The sequence below is a fragment of the Nannospalax galili genome, unplaced genomic scaffold (genome assembly GCF_000622305.1).
Source record: "Nannospalax galili isolate Female #2095 unplaced genomic scaffold, S.galili_v1.0 scaffold31, whole genome shotgun sequence".
Lineage (NCBI taxonomy): Eukaryota > Metazoa > Chordata > Mammalia > Rodentia > Spalacidae > Nannospalax > Nannospalax galili.
Genome location: NW_008332149.1, coordinates 2,037,272 through 2,055,531, shown reverse-complemented (window position 1 = coordinate 2,055,531; position 18,260 = coordinate 2,037,272). Strand labels below are relative to the sequence as shown.

The 18,260-nt window shown below is 41.2% G+C and overlaps 1 protein-coding gene across 10 annotated transcripts in view; it reads right to left on the bottom strand.

The window, feature by feature from the left end:
- Ate1 (arginyltransferase 1) overlaps positions 1 to 18,260 on the bottom strand; it is a 164,415-nt gene that overhangs the window by 118,182 nt on the left and 27,973 nt on the right. The gene's annotated exons all lie outside the window — the stretch shown is intronic.

Here is an 18,260-nt window from a genome sequence, read left to right as displayed (position 1 = left end):
TATTATTTTTATTTTATGTGTATGAGTGTTATGCCTGCATGTAGGTAAGTGCACCCATGTGCTGCAATGCCCGCGGAGGACAGAAGAGGCTGTCGGATCCCCTGGAACTGGAGATACAGACAACTGTTAGCTGCCATGTGGGTGCTTGGACTCGAACCCAGGTCTTCTGCAAGAACCATCAGTGTTCTTAATCACTGAGCTATCTCTTGGCCCCAGGACTTGTTTTTCAATTGATCAGTGTATATCTGTGTGTGGGTATGTGCACATGCATACAGATGCCCATGGAGGTCAGAAGCATCTAATTCCATGGAGGTGGAGTAGTTGTGAGCTGCCCCAAGTGGATGCTAGGAACTGAACTTGGGTCCTCTAGAAGAACAGCACACAGTCTTTAACAACTGGGTCATCTCTCTAGCTCTGTGGGAATGACTTTTACAATATGGACATTCTCTGGACAAATGACTTTTACTTAATCTTACAACCAAAAAAATCTTATCTTAGCTTGTTTATAATGCAAAAGCACCCAGGAGTCTTGTGCGCCTCTTTGTGACCTAAACTTATAGCTTTAACTCTTCACGACCCTTCCTTGACCCCAAAACAATGTATGAATGAATGTATGTTGTGCATTTTGCAGATTCAAGAAAGCAAAAAGATATGAAGATTACCCCATTTATGGTGCAAAAAAAAATAGATGAGATTAAACTGCTAATGTGTTTGTGGTTATGTGCATGCTGGTGCAGGTTCAGGGGTCAGAAAGGGCAAGATTCTTCTCTGCTAAGGGTCCAACTTTTCCTTTCCACATCATGCTGGATATACTATTTCAAAGAAAGAATGAGTGAGCCCTTGTTTGAAAGCACAGTTCTGAGAGAACTCTGAAGGAACAGGCACTCAGAACAGTTCAGGTCACTCGGCTAAAATGGAGGATAAGAGTCGGGCTGTTTTTATTGAGGCACAGGCATAATGTGGCAGCACAGCCCCTTCTCTTGAACCGTAAAGGACATAAAAATTATGGTCTATTTAGAATCCAGACATGCAATGTACCAGTACCATTTTAAAAACCCTTCAGACTTCTAAAAAGAAAATAAGGAGACACACAGGTCAGCATTCAGGATTCCTAGCAACTGCCACACACCTTGCTCATGAGAGGCACTCTGATCACCGCCCCAATTCCCATTACTCTATCAATCATTGGGAGCCTGCCTCACACTTCTACCCCTCCACAGAAGCCCCAAATGCTTACCCAACTTTCCTAAACAGTATTCTAGGAACACAAAATTGTCCTTACACCCATCATTATACTTAGAAAGCTCCTTGTTTTTCCAAGATTTGTTCATTGTTTGGAAGGGAAAAGGAAAGAATAAAGAAACATACAGTTCTAATGTCAGAAGATCCCAGTAAAATTGGCATCAATTACTTTCTGTCTTATAAAAATACTCAACAGGCAAGCTCTTTAAGGCACTATGTTCTTGAAATGCTTTCTCTGTTTAATACGGAACCATGGTTTAAATTCTGGTATTTTAAAGAAAATACTGAACACCAAAAAAGCAATTTTAACAAAGCTAAACTGCACTAAAATTTTCTTTTCTAAACCAAAGAACATCATTCAGGTATCTGTCAACGTGGAATTCTGAGTCTTGCAGCTGCTCTGACAGCTGTCCAGAAGGTCCTTGCCTTCACAACACTTGTACGGACCACTCGCACTGCCTTCACTTCTCCTTATCACATGGTTTGCAATGTCTTACAAACTGCCAGGGACTAGTTTATTTTAGATAATCTAATAAAATCTTTATTTAGAACTTTACAATTATTAACCTAAATCAAACCTTAATGTAAAATTCTAAGTTCTCCTGTCAGGAATCTGGACGTCTTAATTCAGCTATCATTCTACTTTGTGCTACGTTCCAGACTCCCTTCCAATCCCCTACAATTTATGGTACATATTCAGACTAGCTTAAGTTGGCTGCTTTTAGGTAGTGCAAAACTAAGTTTTATGTTAAGAATGTGACTCTCATAAATGTACAATTCTTAGAAATTTGATTCAACAAAAGAAAGTTTCACTGTTTCATACTGCAGAAAAATTAAGCCTTCAAGAACCTAAAGACACAACCAGCACCCATGTAAAGTCTTTCATCAAGAGAATGAGAATTCAAGCTGTATGACTTAACATGTCAAAATTAAGGTCTGAGAGTTACTGGATGAGGTTTGCCCTATAAAGAGTAAAAATGTAAAAAATGATTGCCTGAATCCATTTTCACAGATATTTTCTACTCCATGTGTAGCACTGAGGTTGAAAAGACTAATCACACACATTTCAGTCTTCTGACCAGAACCTTACACAAAACATTAATTTTCAAGGAACCTTAAAAGGTAACAATGAAATCTTTACATTTGATGCATTTAGACACTGGCGGAAAGAACAGTGAACTGTGGGCCCAACAGGCTGTCATCTCACTGCTGTGTCTTCTAAAGTGAGTCACTTAAATTATGAGGCCTAAGGTTTTTTTAAATTAATTTTTTACTTTATGCATGAGTGTTCTGCCTGCATGCATGTAAGTGTACCCACGTCCTATAATGCCTGTGGAAGTCAGAAGAGGCCATCAGATACCCTGGAAATAAAGTTACTGATGACTGTTAGCTGCCATGTGGGTGTGGGTGCTGGGAACTGAACCTGGGTCCTCTGCAAGAACAGCCAGTGCTCTTAACCACTGAGCCATCTCTCCAGTCTGGGCCTCAGTTTTTTGTTGTTTGTTTATATCTATAAACTGATTTTAACCAAACTACTTTCCCAAGCTGGAATCCCACAGCATGCCAAACTTCAGAGACACCCTATACCGATTCCGTGTCCAAGTATGTTTGGGAAATACTGCATGCTACTTTGTCTTGTAGCACAGGCATGAGGAACCGATTTGAGACCTCCAGCTGGGAATGGCAGCTGATGTCTGTAATCCCAGCACTGGAGAAGCAAGGACAGGGAGCTCCCTGGATTGCCGGCAATCTGGTCCAGTGAAATCCAATCTCAAAACACAAGGTGGAACATGAATAAGGAAGACACCTGACATCAACCTCTGGCTTCTAGACATACACACATACACATACACATACACATACACACATACACACACACACACACACACACACACACACTCTTAAACTGTGAACAATGAGGCGTCTTCCAAAAATCAGAATAATATGAAATAAGAACAAGTAGAAAATACCACAAAACCTACAAGTCAAAATTAGCACTTGTTTTCTTAAAGACTGGCATTCTGACTGGAGCAAGATGAAATCTCAACGTAGTTTTGATTTGTATTTCTCTGATGGAGAATGAGATTGACTTTCGTCCTGTTTATTGGCCATTTCTATTTCCTTTTGCATAAACTGCCTGCCAGATCCTTAGCTCATTCTTTGTTTTTGTTGTTGTTTTTTGTCATTGTTGTTTTCTGACAGGGTCTCCCTAGTCACAGCCCATCTGGATGCCATGATGTGAACCAAGGTGGCCTAAATCTCAGATCCACCTGCCTCTGCCTCCCAAGGGCTGGGATTAAAGGCATACACCACCACACCAAGCATGTTAGCCCATAAAATTAGATAGTTTATTTTGTTGGTTTTGTTTTGTATTTTGAGACAGCATATGTGACCACAGTTGGCTTGGAAGTATGTAGACCCAGCCTTGTTCTCTACTGGGGACCAAAGGTGTGCTCCTATTGGGTTCTTAGTGTGTTCTCAATATCAATCCTGTCAGGTATACATCTGCCAAAGATTTTCTCCCATTTTGCAGGCTGTCCCTTCATTCAATTAACTATTTCCTTTGCTATATAGAAGCTTTTGAATTTTGTGAGGTCCCATTTGTCACCTGTAGGCTATTTCTCAGGCAACTGGGGTCCTAACTGGGAAAGCTCTTATCTCTATCTGTATCCTGAAGTGCTTTACCTCCTTCTCAAACAGTGTCAGCGTTCCAGGTCTTACATTATGGTCTTTGACCCGTTTGGAGTTGCTTTCATAAAGTAAACAGTGAAAGATAAGATCTAATGTCATTCTTCCATTTGTGAATATCCATTTCCCTAGCAACATTCATTAACAAAATTGTCTTTTCTCTGTGTATTTTTGGCATCAAAACTCAGGTGCTTGTAACTGTATAGGTTTCTATCTGGATCTCTTCTGTCTCATAGACTGACTTCTCTATTACTGTGCCAGTACTGTACTGGTTTTCTTACAAGTCCTCTAAATATTACTTGCAATCACGTACAGTGACACCTCCAGCATTATTCTTTTTGCTTAAGATTGCTTTGGCTACCTGAGGTCTTCTGCACTTCAAAATGAAGTTTTAAAACTTTTTTCTACTTCAATGAAGAATGTTGCTGGAATTTTGATGAGGGTTCCAAGGACTCTGCAGATCGCTTTTGGTTAAGACGACCATTTTTATGATGCTCATCTTCCAATCCATGAGCATAAGCGGCCCCTCCGGCTCTAGTATGTCCTTCAATTGTGTTTTAAACTTTTTAATTTTTTAAAAATTATTTTTATTTTACGTATGTGCTTTACTTGCATGCATCTAAGTGCACCCATGGATACAATGTCCACAAAGATCAAAGAGGGCATCAGATCTCCTGAAACTGGAGTTACAGATGGTTGCTAGCTATCATGTGGATGCTGGGATTCAACCTAGGTCTTCAGCAAGAACAGCCAGTTCTCTTAACTGTTAAGTCATATCTCCAGTCCTCTTGAGTGTTTTAAAGCCTTCACTGTAGAGGTCTTTCTAGGCTGGTAGGAATATAAACTCATCCAATCTCTTTGGAAACTAGTATGAAGGCATCTCAAAAACTATAAATACATGTACCATGTAACCCAACTGTACCACCTTGATATTTACTCAAAGGAAACATACCACAGAGATAACGCACATCAACATTTACTGCACCACAGCTATAAGGTTCCTTTTTATTTGTTAGCTAAAATGGGCAATGACTGTGCCTTATTCACCTACGCATTTCTCTACCTCAGTGAACAGAACGTGCTAGGAAGTAAAATACATACATGACTGATGAATAGGAGAATCACACTCCTCCATAGCCCGGGGAAAGAAATATGGGAGTTATTTCTAGAATGACTGTCACAGAAGAGCAATAAAGTATGTGTCAGTATTTCCAGACCAACACTATTTCACTGTTTTTAAACATTTAAGGCATAATTGTACTGTGAATAAACACATTACTTTTATAACTACTGACTAGAAGAAAATCAACTGCTTTTAATCATGTAAGCAGTTACCTAATTTGGAGGCCTATAAAGTGAATTACTACAACAAAAACACAAGCATCCCTTGTTTAGATGAGGGTCAACAGGTAGCATTGTTCACTTGTCAAGCTATTACCAGGAGGTCATACAACCTGATGCTCCTCCGACTTGATGGAAAAAGGCAGACCTAAAATACAAACACTAAAGACAAATGGAACCACAGCAAGATGACTCCTATCACATAAGCTTTGCACACACTGAGATGCGCTTAACTCCATACAGGTAAATTTTTCTACACTAGCTCAGGAAATTAAAAGCAGCTTTTACCTTCTATAGGGGGACAACTGTCAAGAGATTTTGAAATCATTTTGAATTTTCTTTCTTCCTTCAAATCACAAATTTTAACACTATTTTCTTCCTGAATAGTTTTCAATTTGGCAAACATCTGCATTCTCTCTCCAGCTCTGATTCCATTTACTCAACAGAAGCTCACTGGCCACCTCGTCGCAGCACCACTAGGTGTGTGCATGTCTTCAGACTCTGGCAAAGTATTTTTTAAGTTGGAATAAGAAGCACTAAGTATGTGATTGGCTTTAGTAAGCCACGAGGGAAGCCTGATTTATCAAAAGGAGAGAGCTATGCCAAATACGAGCAAGTTCTACCACTGGAGGAAAAGATCCAGATAACCTATTCTTCCCTTGTCTTCAGTTCCAAGGAAAGATGTTAAGGAATATACATCTAAATCTTTACAAATGATGCTCTTTACATGTGGTATAATATAGTCATAATAGTATAAAAATTGTTGAAGACTAAAATTACACATTGGTGAACCAACTGACTCACTTTTTAAAATCTTATTTTTCCCCCTCTGGAAGAAGCTAGCATTAAAATTTAAAACAAGGGCTAAGGATTTAGATTAGTGATTGACTGCCAAGAGGCATGAGGTCCTGAGTTCAATTCTCAACACTGCAGGAAAAAACATTAAATTAAATAAAACGTGGCTTTTGAATTCAAATGAATATATAAATTTAAATGGAAAAACAAAACAAGGAAAACGATGTCACGTTGTCAGTGCTGACTGAAGAACCAGAAGGCTCATGTATCTGCTCCTGACCTCATACTTTTGATGATTCCTTTTGATGTATACATGTACATCACCATCCATCCACATCCTAGCAAGGAAAGTTTAGCCAAAGACTGCTGGACCAAAAACCCTCTGCAGTATGATCTCATTCACTCCTTAAAATAAACTCTGCTGGTGTCACCTCTCCCCACTCCACAAATAAGAAACTTGAAGTAAAAACAGCTGAAGGATTGGGAACTTGCTTAGAGTTGCACAGAGGAGAAAGTCAAGGTTTAAGACAGAAATGACTAATCAGAGTTTACAGCCTCACCTTGATGCTCCTCAGTGCATAGGAGACTGAATTATAACTGGCATCACCCTATATCATCAACCCAATAATTCAGCACTGGATACATCTGCTCTCATACAAGATGGCTTATCAAGCATTAACATCCAGGCTGGGAGTGAGGCTCAGTGGACAACTGCTCACCTAGCATGCACGAGACCCTGGGTTCACACTCTAGCACCATAAAAATAAAAGTCTAAAAAGTAATTAACACCCATTTCCTACCAAACATGCCATTTCATACCTAGCATTTCATTTCACTGTCTCATTTTTCAACTTTTAGAAAACTTAAGTGTGCACAAATTAACTATAGAAGTTATTACTATACTTATAAACATTATACCTCACTAGAGGTCAGGTACCAAATTATTATAGAACTTCAGGTACTCAACCAAAGACAAACTACCAGAAGAAAACAATGAAGGTTAAAATGAAGAAAATAAAAGGTGTTTTCTAATGCTTATGCCCCCACCTGCCAAAGGAACTCTCAAGCATCTTTTCCCATTTTCTTAACTACTTACTACTTAACAATAAATTTGCTGATCTGGTTTCCCAGCTAATACCTCATACTTCTAAACCACCCTTACACCTACTCTGCTTCTTCTATAACAATACCTGCTAACCTAGACATGACTGCCTCACTGTTCTGTGTGATGACAGTCTCTAGACACCCCCAGTCTTCCCGCACAATGTAAGTCTCACAAGAGCAAGGGCTCCTTATCGGATTCATTCACTGACTTCCTCTTAACTGTACCAGGTGCCTCTCAAACAGTATCTGACACATAGTAGGTACACATTAAGTATTTTTACAAACATATCAAGAAACCAGAAATTTAAAAGGGAACAAATTTGAATACTAGACAAACAGGAACTAAGAGTAAGAAAGAGAAAGGAAAAAGGTTACACAAAGCAGTAACTCTGGGGAAAAGGCAATGGTGGGGGTTACTGAAAAACAGCAAGGGCAGAATATTCCTGAAAGAACATGAAAGCCACTAGAAGCAGGCAAGTCCTGCTAAGCATTCTGTTTGAGAACAGAGAAGAATAAAATACACTGCAGGAAGATCGTCATTTAAAATTGCTCGAGTACATAGAATGTTAGCAATAAAAATTTCTCATTATCTGGAAAAAAATCTGCTTCTGTTGAATACTTCATTCACTGATGATCTAAATAATTCCTATAGAATTACTGACTTCAACTTTTTCATATGGCAGCCCCCATGGTTAAAGGTAAAATATAAAAAGTGCCCTATATTAACACTCATGTTCTTTAGACAAATTCTTCAATTCTCTATTACGTATGTTCAATTATATACAATTACTAAGATCCATTTATCTCTCATGTTGTGTATGATGCCATGATTTGTGACCTGAGACAAAATTCAGGAAACCATTAACTAAAAGAAACTGAGAAAATGTCCCCTGAGCTAGCTTGAGCACCACCTCTTTGGTCTCCCCCAGAAGTATTAATAATATGCTAGGAATTCAAGAGCACCTTTGCACCAGCTAACTTAAGTAAATGATTCACACCCTTTGGCAATTTTTACTACTATCAATAGCGAAAGTCTTATAGATTACCTGACACACCAAAATACACCAATGATTTCAGAATCACTCATAGAAAGCATCTTTGATTAAATTATACAAATAATTGCCTAAGCCTGCTACCTTATTCTAGTTAACTCTGGACTTAAAGTTTTACTTCAGCGAAGTAACATGGGTGTAGCTCAGTGGCAGAATGCAAGCTAGCATGAGACCTAGTACCCCCACACACACACTTCAAAATACTCAGATCCTGCCAATAAATTTGGTTAAGTATATGCCCAGAGTACAGTATACATAAAATAGTACATGAATATATGTGATTGGTGTCCACATAATTGAAAGAGGATGTCAAACCTTTGATAATTTTCTAAATATGAGGGTTTTTATTTTCATGTCTACACAGTAAACTATTAAGTGGAACAGGAAACTGAAAGCTTCTCTGGGTTAAATTCCTTAAGATATTTAAAACTTGGGCTGGAGACATGGCTCTGCGGTTAAGAACACTGACTGTTCTTGCGGAAGACCCGGGTTCGAATCCCAGCACCCACATGGCAGCTAGCAACTGTCCATAACTCCAGTTCCAGGGGATCCAACAGCCTCTTCTGTCCTCCATAGGCATTGCATGACACAGGTGCACTTACCTACATGCAGGCAACATGCATACACATATTTTTTAAAGATATTTAAAACACAAAGAATCATTTACACTTACCACGTTCATGTCTCAATGTAAATGACTTCTGACAAATGATGCTAGCAATTTCCATAGTTCTTGGCTTGTGAGCACAAAGTGAGAGCCTGAGCCAGGACAAAACAGCAAAGACATGCCAGACCTAGACCACCACCTGCTGGCTGGTGTAAGAACCACCCCATATCCCACCAGCTCCTTTCCTGTCAGTGATGGCTGGAATATGAATAACTTTCCTAAAGTAAATATTCCTAGAAGTGGAGGTCTCCTTACATTTCAGGCTGTCCCACAGGGTTCTATAATTTTTTTAAATGCATCTTCAGAGAAAGCATGGTAGCCTGTAATCCCAATTATAAACTTCAAATTCATACACAATTACTTCAATAATCAACAAGAAAAACGTATTTACAAGTGAAGAGTCATGACACCAAGGACTTCTTTTCAGATAGTCCAGTAAATAAAAAGGCCACAAGGGAAATGCGGCTCCAAGCGCCAACAGTGCCGACACAGGACCCAGCGAGTCGGGCTCACCATGCTGCCACTTTATACTTCAAAATAACATGTGACCCTCTCTACTCTGATATCTCTTGATCATACATACCTTCTACCTTTAAAAAAAAAAGCCTTTAACCTAAAACTGCTCTCAGAAATAAACTGTTCATTTTTAAAAAGCCTTTTATAGATGTCCTTTAAAATCAAAGGTAAAAGAACACTGAATATTACAATTCTGTATCTACAGTGAAATGGAGGAAAACTGTTGCGATGACATTCCACTAAGGACAACATTCTACCATCTCCACCAGGGACATCAGTCAACGTGGTGCTGTTTTACACGTGAACAAAGCAAACATGATGTGTTCTTGTACCCCGTGCCAGAAAGAGGTTCAGTGCTGATGGGGACACTCAGCAAGTGCAGAGCTACTCTCACCTTCTTGGTCTTTTTTGGTTGTTTTTTTAATTTGGTTTGGAGACAGTGTATTAAGTAGCCCAGGCTGGCCTTGAATTAGGAAGACCTTGAAATCCTGATGCCCCTGTTTCTATACCCTAAGTGCTAGAGTTACTGGTACATGCCACCATGCTCAGTTTTATCTTCTATTACTAAGGGTTCTTGCTACTAAATTTATGAATTAATACATGGAATGGAGGTCAACGTGGAACCTGAGGACCTTAGTCTACCTGGTGAGAAAATGGCATGCACAGTAGTATAGATCTTTTTTTCTTGGTCCTTTTCCTCTCTGTAGCCCCAGTTCACCTGGAACTTGCTATGCAGACCAGGTGGTCCTTGAACTCACGGAGCTCTACCTGCCTCTGCCTCCCAAGTGCTGGGACTAAAGGTGTGTGCCACCATGACCGGCTTAGATCTTTCTTAAGAACCTCTCAGAAGCACATATACATTCACTGCAAAAATCAAGGCCACAAGACAAACAGCACTGGAGTTCTAGTAAACACCATGAACAAGAATAATCAGAGGAGCCATAGTTTAAAGGCAGCAGCTGCCCAGTCCCAGGAGTCACAGGAGTGAAGAGATTTGAAGCAATGATGCCCCTAGAGGGCCCTCCCTGCTTAGGACTGGATATGCCCTGCTGCGTGAGCAAACAGACTTGACCTTAGGAAAAAAAGGACTAGGGATATTTCCTCTTAAAATTAAATAAAATTTTCTTTAATCTTCTGATACTAAAATTGAATTATATATACACACATACATTCATACAAAAACAAGCAATCTATCTTATAACAGCAAGAAAAAGAGCTCAAGGCTGCAGACAGCTCAGCAGTTAAGAGCACTTGCCATTCTTCAGAAGACCTCAGTTTGTGTTTTCTTGAACATAGTTTCCCCCACACTACAGCATGTTGCTTCAGAGTCCCTTAAAACAAGGAGGGGCTTGGAGAGATGACCTTGCAGAAGATCTGGGTTCAATTCCCAGCACCCACGTGGTGGCTAACAACCATCTGTAACTCCAGATCCAGGGGATCCAATGCCTTCTTCTGACCCTCAGGCAATGCAACATGGGTGCACTTATTATATACATGCAGGCAATAAGAGCACACACAAAAATATAAATAAAAAATATTTTTAAAAAACAAGTAAGGAAAAGAAAACCTTTTCAAAAAATAACACTTTGGCTTTTCTTTTTATTTCTTGAAACATAGGAACACTGGTAATTTGCTCATGGAGAAAATTGAAATCATGTGTACGGGGAAATTTCCTTCACATTCCATGTCAAAATTAGCTTTTTTATTTTCAATATAATGCATACTTCACAACTGGACAAAGCTAAGCAGTACAGCCAAATCCCTCCCCCTCAGCAGCCAGGCCCACAGGCACAGGGCAGCAGCTTCTCATGGGCAGCAGGAATTCCTAGGATAAGAATGTAGTCAGGGGAGGAAGCACCTGCTGCAGAAACTGACTCCTTACACAGCTACCACCAAGCCAGTGGCAGGTCTGGGGATTAAATGAGACCCAATTTAATAACCTTAGGAAGAGAAAGCCAAAGGTTCTGGCTGTGACCAGTGCCCAGAGAATAAATTATGCACAAGTATCAGTAAAAGAAAACAGCACAATTTGAACCAAGCAGAAACAAGGCAGGGAGGTGTTCAGCTCTGCCCAAAGGAACTGGGAACAGAGAATGGGGGATTCAAGCCCAAACACTCTTGAAAACAAAAGATTATGGTGGTGAGCAATCAAGAGAAAGCCAGTAGCACCTTCTGACAGTTAAACTGTGGGCAAGATGGTTCACTGGAGAGAAGGAGAAAAGGACACAACTGGAACCTCTTGGATCAGAATAAACCTCAAAGATGAGCCTCAAGAAAGGCTCCAGGGGGGCTGGAGAGGTGGCTCAGCGGTTAAGGGCTCTTGCAGAGGACCCAGATTTGAAACAACCATCTGTAACACCAGTTCCAGAGGAATCCAGTGCCCTCTTCTGACCTCCCTGGACACAAGTGCACTTACACACATGCAGGAATACACTCAAACACATAAAATATTTTTTTTTAAAAGAACTGCTAGCTGGGCATGGTGGCGCACACCTTTAGTCCCAGCAGTCAGGAGACAGAAGCAGGTAGTTCTCTGTGAGTTCAAGGCCAGCCTAGTCTACATAGTGAGTTCCAGGTCATCTGGGGCTACAGGGTAAAAAAAAAAAAAAAAAAAAAAAAAAAAAAAAAAGACACTAGCTGTGTCTTATAAAAGAAAGCAGTAAAAAAGAATGAGAGGAACAGAGAAAGATGGAACAAGTGTGTGATGTCCATCAGCTCTCTGGGCTCTGCCTCACATCTCCCTGGTCTTGAACAGACACTGTATGTCTCAATCACCAGTGACTTCAGTACCAGGCAGGCTTTTGGAAGGTCTAACCTGCTAAGTAATCAGACCTCTTTTTTTTTTTGTCTTTTTTGAGACAGGGTCTCCCCACAGCTGGCCTGGAACTCTCTATGTAGACCAGGCTGGCCTGAACTCTCAGAGATCTACCTACCTCTGCCACTGAGTGCTGGGATTAAAGGCGGCGTGCACCACCATTTCAGGTTTTTTTTTTTTTTTTTTTTTTTGAGACAAGGTCTTGCTATGTAATTCTTGTTGGCCTGGAACTCTTTCTGTAGATCAGGCTGCCTGGATAGCAGAGAGCTCCACAAGCCTCTGCCTCCTGAGTGCTGGAATTAAAGGTGTGCACCGCCATGCCCAGCTCCTTATATGGCAAGTGGTTCAGGTAAAGATCTTCTACGTAATCTGGGTGGGGCACAGGACGCAGACATTTTCAGAATTCCTCACTTCTGTGAACTGGCTCAGGAATAAGGATGTGTCCCAAGAGAGTCAAGCAAGACATTCTTGCAACTTTTTTTACTGAAACCATCAAGAAAGAATCATGTTACTTTTTCTCCTCCCTCTAAGGGACAGCACTTCACCACCACCAGTCTGTCCCAGACTAAACAATGGTAGAGGAAATTGGATCTGGGAGACAAGAAGCACAGGAGGACACAAACCTGATGAAACTAGACTGCAGACTACACATCCCAGTGCAGTATCACTTCAGGGCTGGTTGTAGTTCTGTAATAGGCTGCTCGCTGAGCATGCCTGAGGTCTAAGACCAGGCACCACAAGGAAAAAGGAAATCAGTTCAACTTTGCTTCCTAGGTCTGCTGTCTGCCAGTGCCTGACTTATCTTAATGACCAAACAGAATTCTATAGATCCACTATTTAAAACCTTCTTACTGGATTTGCTTTGGGAGGCACATAGCTAATTACCACAGTTTTTCAGTGAGTTAAGATACATACTGAAGTGCTTATAGACAACATGGCATGGTGGTTATGGACTGGTATAGAAGAATCCAGCAAAATAGCAGAGTATGAAGAGAAAGAGAAAACAAAGAGGGCCATGTTGAGAACTGCTGAAGATGGGCGATAGGTGTTTAAGTGCTTAAGAATTTCCAAAATAACTTTTTAAAAATATTTATTATTCTTGGCTGGGCGCGGTGGCAGACTCCTTTAATCCCAGCACTCCAGAGGCAGAGGCAGGCGGAGCTCTGTGAGTTCAGCCTGGTCTACATAGTGAGTTCCAGGCCAGGTGGGGCTATTGGGAGACCCTGTCTCAAAAAAGACTGAAAAAAAAAAAATTATATATATATATAATTCTTTTATGTGTATGAGTGTATTGCTTGCATGTAGGTAGGTGCACCTATGCCATAATGCCCTCAGAGGTCGGAAGAGGATGTCAGAGCTGGAGTTATCGATGGTTGTTACCTGCCATGTAGGTGATGGTAATCGAACCCGGGTCCTCTATAAGAGCAGTCAGTGTCCTAACTGCTGAGCCATCTCTCCAGCCCCCAAAAAAACTTTTCAAAAAATCTAGCTCCTAGCCAGGCGTGGTGATGCACACCTTTAATCCCAGCACTCAGGAGGCAGAGGCAGGAGGATCTCGGTGAGCTCAAGGCCAGCCTGGTCTACATAGAGAGTTCTAGGACAGCTGGGGTTACAGGGAAACCCTGTCTCAAAAAGACCGAAAAAAAAAACAAAAAACTAGCTCCTAATTAAATCTACACTGCCTCATTCTCTTTATCACCTGCAAGACACAGCTGACGCTCTGACCACAGAGAATTACGTAGCTGTTCCTTAAGCACAGCATGCAATTTGGCCTCCACACCTCTGCAAATGCGAATATTGTTGCCAGGAACACCCTTCTCTCCTTTGGGCCTGACAAAGCTTCTAGTCATCTGCCTAGGTTTGGTTCAGTGCCATCTCTCTCAGCAGATGCCTACTCAGAGTCTCCTGACAATTTAACTAGAAGGCTCTAGGAGCAGAGGAAGTTGGCCTTCTCTCGGGAAACATGCAGAATTAACTCCTGTTATATTAATCTCTGGTTTACATGCTCTATATTATTTTTTAAAGTAATTAAATAATCACAATTCCTCTGCATTGCATCTGTTAGTTCCTTTCTTCTAACACATCACTATGCCATTGTCACAAGTGTCCAATCTTATTCATTCAATATCCACAGCCTGAGAAACGCAGACCCTCAGAAAGTGCTTGTCCAGTGAGCCTCTACACAATAATCTCACTTCTCGGTGCAGTCAGTAAATGTCTGCTGACTCTGACTCAGGCTAGACTACTAAACCTGTAACATGATCACCTTACCCCAATCAGACTGGCTAGGATCAAGAGAACAAATGATACCAAATGCTGGCGAGGATGTGGAGAAAAAAGGGAACACTCATTCAGTGTTGGTGGATTACAAACTCATGAAACCCCTATGGAAAACAGTGTGGAGAACTCAAAAAAAACTAAAATTAGCCAGGCATGGTGGCGCACGCCTTTAATCCCAACACTCAGGAGGCAGAGTCCGGCAGATCTCTGTTGAGTTCAAGGCCAGCCTGGTCTACATAGTGAGTTCCAGGACAGCTGGGGCTACAGGGAGACCCTGTCTCAAAAAGTCCGAAAAAAAAAAAAAAACTAAAATACAGTGTGGAGAACTCAAAAAAAACTAAAATTAGCCAGGCATGGTGGCGCACGCCTTTAATCCCAACACTCAGGAGGCAGAGTCCGGCAGATCTCTGTTGAGTTCAAGGCCAGCCTGGTCTACATAGTGAGTTCCAGGACAGCTGGGGCTACAGGGAGACCCTGTCTCAAAAAGTCCGAAAAAAAAAAAAAAACTAAAATTAGCCAGGCATGGTGGCGCACGCCTTTAATCCCAACACTCAGGAGGCAGAGTCCGGCAGATCTCTGTTGAGTTCAAGGCCAGCCTGGTCTACATAGTGAGTTCCAGGACAGCTGGGGCTACAGGGAGACCCTGTCTCAAAAAGTCCCTGACGAGTGGTTAACAAAAATGTGGTATATTTATAGAATGGAGTTCTATTCAGCTATAAAGAAAGATGAAATAATGAAATTTGCAGGTAAACAGATGGATCTAGAAACTGTTATAGTAAGTGAAGAGAGACTCAGAAAAACAAATGACGTATGTTGTCCCTCATTTGATCCTAGCACCAAATCCTTTTAAATTCCATGCCCTTTTAATAAGATGATGCTGTACAGCAGTCTCTTCTGCATGAAATAACCACCATCATCACAACTTGAGCTGTGCCTGATTGCTAAGCATCATCACAATTGGGCTTGTTGACAGTTGTGCTCCTTTATTAAAGGAGAGGCAAGCAGGGCCACAGGACCTTCACTGGAATATCCAGCCACCCTTCCCAGCCAACTGTATGTAATTTGGCCCTATTCACACATGGTCTTCTGGATTTAGGGAGGACTAAAGTATATAATCCAGGGAAGGCTAGGAAGAGAAGGCCTGATCCACGCTGAGGAAAGGCTTTCCAGTGTGCACACCCTCAGGTCATTCATATACCTCAGCAACCCCTCAGTCATCTCCGTAAGCTCAGTGGTTCCCCAGGAAAACTTTAATCAAATACTGGTTTGACACTAGAACCTTAGAAAGGGATAAATATTGCTCAGTATCCCCAGGAAAAAAATTCTCACAATAGATGGAAATTTTATTTGATAATGTTACTATGTCTCATAACTACTTTTTTTTATTTTATTTATTTTTTATGGATATGCGTGTATTGCCTGCATGTAGGTAAGTGTACCCGTGTCGTGCAATGCCCACAGAGGTCAGAAGAAGCTGTTGGATCCCCTGGGACTGAAGTTACAGACAGTTGTTAGCTGCCACATGGGTGCTGGGATTCGAACCCGGGTCTTCTGCAAGAACAACCAATGTTCTTATCCTCTGAGCCATCTCTTCCAGCCCCTGTCTCAATTATTTAAAAAAAAAAAAAAAAAAAAAAAGAATGTAAAAGATGCTAAAAGGATATGGGAATGGAGATATTTTCCAAAATAGAAAAAATGAGAAAGCCTAAGTATCTTAGTTTGTTTCTCCATTGCTGTGACAGAATACTCTTGACCACTACCAACTTAGGGAGGAAAGGGATTACTTGGCTTACATCTCCCAGGTCACAGTTCATCAGGGAGGGAACCCAAGTTTGGAACTCAGAGCAGGAACCTGGAGGCAGAGGCCAGAGCACAGGCCATGGAGGAATGCTGCTTACTGGCTTGCTCCCCTGGCCCTGCTCAGCCTGCTTTCTTATGCAACACAAGTCCACCTGCCCAGGGATGGCACCACCCACAGTGGGCTGGGCCCTCCCACATCACTCAACAATCAAGAAGATTAACTGCCTCCTATGGAGGTAATTCCCCAACTGAGGCACCCTCTATCCAGGTGGGTCAAGTTGGCACTAAAGCTACCCAGCACACTAAGCAAGTGATGAAGATCTATGTAGGTTTGTTATGATATATAAATGATGAGACAAAAATAATATACACATAATCTTAAAATTCCTAAGGCCACAGTTTAGTCAACTAGTTTAAGGAACAAAAATATGCCTAGTCAAGGTTATCTGAGAATATTTGCTTTTTGCCCAAGCTTTATCAACCCAGCACATGGTAATTAAAAGTGCCAGACTGGTGGAACTAACTTTATTGGATGTTTAACAGCCATACTTTGAGGCTTATAATAATCTGGTCAGAGGGACTTAAAGGACAGTTTTTTACTCCTTGCCTTCCAAGGTCGACTAAGTTCCAGGGTACTGTGGAACATCTCTCAAAATGTCCTGTGACTGTGGTGTCACCTGTCCTCTTGTTCAGGGAGGACATGGAGATCCCACAAGATGGACTTGAACCAGTGTTCAGTCTACAAAGAGAAGGGTCAACACAGAGGAAACATCTCATCCATCCTTCCAAGTGAAGCCAGACATGGTCGAGGAGGACCTTTGACTTATCTTCACATAGATGGGACTGGTGAAAGAAAGGAGCCAGGGATGCCTCCCAAGCCCATGTGACCCCTGGGGAACAGATCCACAAACGACCTTAAGAGCAAAAATAGGAGCTAGGGAGATGGCTTAGCGGTTAAGAGCACTGACTGCTCTTGCAGAGGACCCGGGTTCAATTCCCAGCACCCACATGGCGGCTACAAATCGTCCTTAACTCCAGTTCCAGGGGAATCCAATGCCCTCTTCTGACCTCTGTGGCATTTCATGACAAGGTGATGCTGTGTGACCATAAGGAACAGATCCTCAAATGACCTTAAGAATAAAAATTAATTGGTTTATTTGGGCCAACTGTATGATCCTAAACACTCAAAAGGAAAGTATAACCAATGAGTAAAGTGATCAGTGTATTTCTTTAAGAATGCAAGGGATTACACGTCCCAGACATTAGGCTTAAGTCCATATAAAATGTTATTTAGACTATTATTTCTCATTGATAATTTTGTTTCTAAGCAGAAGGTGCTGCTCAAACGTATGACTTCAAATCTTGGTCTCCAATACTGTAGTGCCCACCTGTAGCTAAGGGAGACAACCCACTATTGTTCTAAAATGATGGATAAATTTGTTTTCTCCCCCTATCTAGAAGCCTTGGAGAGGGAACTGACACTAATTCTAGCCACTCTGACAACTACCAAAGCGCCTGAAATCAAATCCTGAGTCCATCACTTTTGAGTCCAGCCTTGGCAGACAAAAGAAAAATGAGGAGGAACCCGATTAGAGGGATGCTTTTGGGAGCTCTCATCAAGAAATTCCAATGGACTCTGATATGAACATTTGAAATTTTGTCCTGTTCTGACTTTTTTTCTGGTTCCCTGTCCACTCTGACAACTACCAAAGCGCCTGAAATCAAATCCTGAGTCCATCACTTTTGAGTCCAGCCTTGGCAGACAAAAGAAAAATGAGGAGGAACCCGATTAGAGGGATGCTTTTGGGAGCTCTCATCAAGAAATTCCAATGGACTCTGATATGAACATTTGAAATTTTGTCCTGTTCTGACTTTTTTTCTGGTTCCCTGTTAGAACTTATAATGCTAACTACTCTTGCTTTTATTTCTCCTTCACATCTCCTAGGCACCAGTCAAGGAC